This window comes from Monodon monoceros, unplaced genomic scaffold, assembly GCF_005190385.1.
Source record: "Monodon monoceros isolate NGI ecotype Baffin Bay Population unplaced genomic scaffold, NGI_Narwhal_1 Super_Scaffold_13, whole genome shotgun sequence".
Classification (NCBI taxonomy): domain Eukaryota; kingdom Metazoa; phylum Chordata; class Mammalia; order Artiodactyla; family Monodontidae; genus Monodon; species Monodon monoceros.
The window spans coordinates 66,718,257-66,724,628 of NW_021703769.1; positions in this window are offsets into that span (position 1 = coordinate 66,718,257).

The window sequence follows — 6,372 nt, forward strand, 5'->3', positions numbered from 1 at the left end:
TTGCAAGTCACAGACTTAATGACCTTCATATTTTCCTGTGCCCGTAATCAGGGTATCTGCTCAGTCATCCATTTGAGTGGTTTGTGTGTATTAAGTCCTCAAGCACAAAGTACAGGACATAATTTCATGGCTGCCATGGCAAAAGTCAGCAAGGAGACTGGAGTCAGGACAGAAAGAACCCTTCCGTGAGGATATCACTCATATTTGTAAAACTACTTACCTTTTACTATTTTCTCCTAACTTAGTATCTGCAACAGACAAAACAAAACAAACAGGGGTTTGCCCTTTTCTCAACAGCCATACTTGTCCAAGGAGGTCAGAAGAGGAAGGGAAAATAAGGGAGATCACTGTTAAAAGCTGTTGGCATGATAAGGAGCCCCATTCTCTCCGAGGTCAGAGTGTCACGTTACTGAATCACTGGGTGTGAGCCTGACACCTCTGAATGAAATTGTGCTTCTCTTTTCTTTTTGAAAGATGTAGTAGTCCAATCGGTAACACATGGCTTTGTAGCTGCTAATGCCATAGGGTAGCAGAAAAGAGCAATTCTGTCACACCAAGTACATCATGACTCCACAGAATTTTTTCATCTCCTCCCTCCTTGGAAGACCCCCAGGAAATGGGCACTGGGCAGATTGAAGCCGCTGGTCTTAGTGCACTCTGCAGAATTTTAGCAACTCTGCCAGTTAAGATTGGGTAAAGCCAACTTAAAAGAAGAAACTGTGTATTCAATGCATCACAGTTAGAAAACAAAAATACGTGAATTTCTTTAGATGTGTCATGGCACGTTCCATTTAAGATGATATTAGAAAAGAGGTTGCTATTGTTACTTCTGATTCCTCCCTTTTTCATGCCAGCTCCACATATTTTCTCCCTCTGCTGGATATAAACCAGTTTCATTTCGTAAATATTGAGCACCGGCTCTGAGCCAGGCATAGTTCTGGGCGCTGGGCATATAGAGACCAACAAGGCAATCCAGGACTCTCTACTCATAGGCACAAAAAGACTGCAGAAGTCCCAGCCACTTATCTTCCTGGGATCATGTCCAGTGAGACAGAGTGGGAGCTCCTGTAAGAGCCCTGTAGTTTCCTCTGACTGGCTCAGCCTGGTCCCATGTGCATCCCTGAACCAAGCACTGTATCTGGGGTGGAGAGGAATGGTGGGTGAGGCACTTTGATTGGCCAGACCTAAGTTGTGCTAATTATCTACTGCTGTGTAACAAATTATTCTAAAACTTTGAAACAGCAAATATTTATTACCTCTCAGTGTCTGTGGGCAGGAGTCTGGGTGGTGTGGCTTCATTGGTTTAGTGCCTCTCATAAGGCTGCAATCAGGCTGTTGGCCAGGGTTGCAGTCACACATGAAGGCTCGACTGGGGGAGATGGGATTCACTTCAAGTTTAATCACACGGTGTTGGCAGCCTCAGTTGCTAGCAAGATAGGTGTCTCCATAGAACTGTCTTTGCACACGGCTTCCCTGGGGGGAAATGAATCAAGTGAGAGCGTCTAATCTGGAAGCCATATAATCTCAGTAGTAACCCAGTCTCAGAAGCGACATCCCATCATATTACTGTTTTCTGTTCTTCAGAAGCAAGTCAGTAAATCTAGCCCATACTCAAAGGGAGGGAATTATACAAGGGGAGAGTTCCGGGAAGTGGGGGCCTCTAGGTGTCATCTTGGAGACTGCTTGCTGCACACATCGTGAGCTGCACCTCTGGAGCTGGGGGTAGAGTGCCGCCCAACTACATTAACTGAGACTGGGTGAGGGACCGCGCGCTGAATAAAAATCGGAAGCTGTTCTCGGAACAAGGGGAATGTAGGTTGAGGAAGCAAACCACAATGGTGGGTTCTCTGAAGATGGGAATTTGGGGTTACCCCAAAGATTCCTTAAGGCTGAGAGACAGGTCAATACTGAGAAGCAATTAAAGGGATGACTCACTTGTCATTGCATTTGATCCAGAGAGTCCCCATCGTTTCATTGCCAAGTTCACCACCAAAGGCAGGAGCCTGAATTTGACGTTCAGAGGAATTATAGTCCTTTACCTTCAGGGACTCAAAATCCGCCAAGGAGATGTGTTGGTAGAAACATACGCATAAGTCTACATCAATTATTTAATACTGAGTAACAAGACACTTCAAAACTTAGTGTCTTTTAAAAACAACCATTTATTTAACTCACTATGGTTTTTCTGCTTTGGCCATCCCAGCTTCTCTGATGGACTTGCCTGTGTACTTTCTGTCGCCTGGAAGGGCAGCTGGTGACTGCATGGTCTAGGCTGGCCTCATTCCGTGTACAGAGTTTGCAAGACTGACTGGTCTAGGGAAGGCTCAGCTGGGATGGTGTGGTTTTACTCCATGTGCTCTATTACATTCCAGCAGGCTAGAACATAGGCTTCCTCGTGTGGTGGTTTTGAGGACTACAAAAAAGCAGCAATGGGAAGCAAACCCCAGTGCACGAGCGCTTTTCAAACCTCAGCTTATGTCATGGTTGCTGCATTCCCACAAGAGAAATTCAAGGGGTAGAGAAATGGACTCTACTTTTGGATGGGAGGCACTGTAAAAACACATTGCAAAGGCAAATAGACAGAGGGACGGAAAAATGTGCGACCAACTTTATATCTACCATGGAGTCCAACAAGGGCACCATGCGTGAACTTAGGGGACATCAAAGAAATAAGACAGACGGGAAAGAAACTTCCAGGAACATCCTGGGCTGCCCCGTGGTCAGGCCTCATAGATCACCAGAAGTCAGTCACCCTACTTGTCTCTTCAATCTCAACATACAAAGATACGGTGCTAAAGTTCAGGCTTGCCAGTGGGATAACAAGAGTCAGCTTGAGAGCTATAGGTTCTTCAAACCAATGGAGACAAAGTTCTGAAATCCTTACCTGCTACTCCTGCCATGGTTCTTTCTCTCACCGCACATACAAGCTGAGATGCCAGGGGGGAATGAAAAGCAAGATAAATAATAACCAAATCTGGGACACCCAATCCAGCACCACCTATCAATATCTGGTTCTAAAAGCCCAAAAGCCAAATAGCTGAGCTCCTATATCTTTCCTGATTTTGATGTGGAGCTGCTTCGACCTACATGGAATTCTGCTGCTCATCACTTCCTAGACAAGCAATGGTGGCTCCAAAAGTGAATCCTGATTTCCCAAAACAATAAAGGTTTGCACTTCAGACTTCTTGCCCAAACGACTGAACCACACTCCCTCCGCTATGGATTTTGTCCCATAGAATGCTAGTTTCCCTGGCATATGGACTGCTGATATCAGGCCAGATGTCAGGGTTGAGATTACAGTGGTGTTTAAACAAAAGATGCAAGGACATTCAGTTCTGTTCTCAACCAGTCACCCTTCCTCACGAGGTGCAAGAAGGAAATAAATGCATAGAGGACAGTGCCTAGTAAATGAAAATCTGATCAGTATTTGAAGATTCGACTTTATATCCCAGTGTGGGATCCTAACCTCAAGCTGGGTTAGACTCCATGGTGAATTCCTAGATATCGTGTGAGTTATATTATCTATCGCTGTCAACAAGTTACCCCAAAATTTAGCAGCTTAAGGCATATTAGCTCACAATCTCTGTGGGTTGGGAGTCCAGGTACAGTTTAGCTGGGTCTCCTGCTTCACAGTGTCTTATAAGCTTCAGCTGAGGTATTGACAGGGGCGGTGGTCTTATCTGAAGGCTCAACTAGGGAAGCACCTGCTTCTAAGCTTGCTTACATTGTTGTTGGCAGGATTCAGTTCCTTGTGAGCTATTGGACCGAGAACCTCGGTTCCTCACGGGCTCTTGGCTGGAGGCTGCCCTCAGCTGTTTGCCATCTGGGTCTTTCCAAAATGTCGGCTTGCTTCATCAAAGTGTACAAGCTAAGAAGGCAATATAGTGAGAATACCAGTAAGTGGGAAGTGCCGTTCTTTTGTAAATGAATCGTCACTAGGTCCAGCCCACACTTAAGGAGAAGGGATTATACAAGGGCATAAATAAGTGAGGCAGAGACCACGGGGAGTCATATCAGAACCTGCCTGCCACATAGGTGTAAAGGGTATCCTCTAAGAGATGTAATATGGGATGGGGTATGGGAGACCGGGGGGGGTCTCAACACTGTGTTCAATGAATGTGCTCAATCTTGATCAACCAGAGCAACCCCCTCCTCGGAGGCGAAGTGAAGGTGCGGAGGAGGCACTGTGATCATCCCTTTTCTGACTGGGAGTTTCCAAGCTGGTGTGGGTGGCCAGACTGACACCATTTATCTGAATGGAAATTACTTTTTTCTTGCATCAAAAGATTTGAGCCTCTCCTAAATAGAACATTAATCAGCGTTTATTTAATCCCACGAGACTGAAGCGCCCTTGGTCTCAAAACAGAGGAGTTTCCTTGAACCTCCCCCCAAACACAAGCAGCATTAGATTCATATCTCTGCCCTAGTTAAGCAACAGAAAGCTGAAAGGAACCGTGGAACTTTAGTTGAGGAGCCCCCAAGGCGGGGGCTCCAATGACCCCAAGATCATTGTCAGGAAATTCTACTAGCTGTAAGTGAACAGAGCCCAGGGGCGGACTTACAGGGAAAGAAGGTGAAAATATTTTAAAATGATGTGAAGGGGGAGGAAACGCTGATTGAAGAGAGGAGCAAGCAGAAAAAGCCTCCAGATCCCATCTTCCTCATTATTATGCTACAAAGACTGAAACTGTGTCAGGCAGCCCATGACTGCACTGCAAAGAGAAATCATTAGACCTGAACATGATCGAATATATTTCATTCACTCATTCATTAAACCTCTCTTTAGGACTAATGTCTCTTCCAGACGGGGAACAAAACATGGGCCCTCTTCTCATGCAGCTGATGTGCTGAGAGGGACACATATGAAATACAGTAACATTACAGATAGCAATGCCCGCCATGAAGAAAACAAAGCAGAGCGGTGGGTAGACACTGGCAGGGATGGGGATGGCTGGGTCATCAGCTACTTAACCCAAACGCTCAAGGGAGACCTCCTTGAGAAGGTGGTAGTTCGAGGTCAGTGATAAGGAGCCAGAGCAAAGCATTCCAGACAGAAGGGACAGCAAGTTCCAGAGCATGAGACCTGGCCTCCCAGAGACCAGAAAGGAGCCCATGTCACTGGAGAAAGGCAAGACTCGGCAAAGTGGGGGAGGTGAAGCCAGAGAGCAAAGCAGGGGCCAGATCTTGTAAAGCATTCGTAGACCTTGATGGGAAGTTTGACTTTATTCTAAGTTCAGGGAGAATCCCCTGGACACTGTATTACTTTCCTGTTGCTGCTGTAACTAATTGTCACAAGCCGTGTGGCTTAAAACAACGCAAATGTATTCTCTTGTCGTTCTGGATGTCACAAGTCAAAAATCAGTCTCCCTGGTCTAAAGTCAAGTTGTCCACAGAGCTGGTTCCTCCTGGAGGCTCTAGGGGAGAATCGATTTCCTTGTCTTTTCCACCTTCTGGAGTCCTCCTGGGTTCCTTGGCTCGTGGATCTCTGTCATCTTCAAAGCACATCACTACATCCTCTGCTTCTGTCGTCATATCTTTTTTACCTGTGACTCTCCTGTCTTCCTTGTGATTACATTGACCCCATCCAGATAATTCAGGATAATCTCCCCATCTCATGATCTTTAACACGTTTGCAAATCTCTTTTGCCACGTCAGGTAATATATTTATAGGTTTCAGGGATTAGGAGGGGACACCTTTAGAGGGCCTTTATTCCATCTCCCGCAGAGACATGAAGCAACGGGCTGACGATCTGATTTACCTTAGAGAACATGGTTTTGTAAGGGTGAGAGGGAGAAAGGAAGCTCAATGGAGACAATTGCGGTAGTGCAGGGGGAAGCAGAGGTGCCGGACCGCTGTGGTCCTCACAGAGATGAAAGAGAAAAACACAGAGGACTATCCAGCCAAACAGGTGTGCTGACTCCCAGCTGAATAAGCTCAACTAGTCCAGCATCAGTCTCTTTAGAGAACTCTTGGGTCTGTGTGGCTTTTCGGAAGGGAAGAGGCCTGGACTGGATGGGAGTGAAACATCCCTTCCAGTGACATAAGCAGGGTGGGGCTAGTCCCCAGTCTGGGATGGGGGGGTGATGCTTGGGATAAAGGACTAGGGTGGAATAAATAACCAGACTGGGGATGAGTGGGGGAAGGGCTTCAGCAGTGGTGGGGAAAACCTGGGGTAGTAAGTTGAGGACTGCCCCCCCCATACACACACACCAAGTATTGAGTCTTAACCCTGGAATTTGTAAAATTCACCTTCTTTGGGAAAAGAGTCTTTGCATATGTAATTACACTGAGGATCTTGAGATGAAGAGATTACCCTGGATTACCAGGGTGGGCCCTAAATGCCATCACAAGTATCTTTACAAAAGAGACAC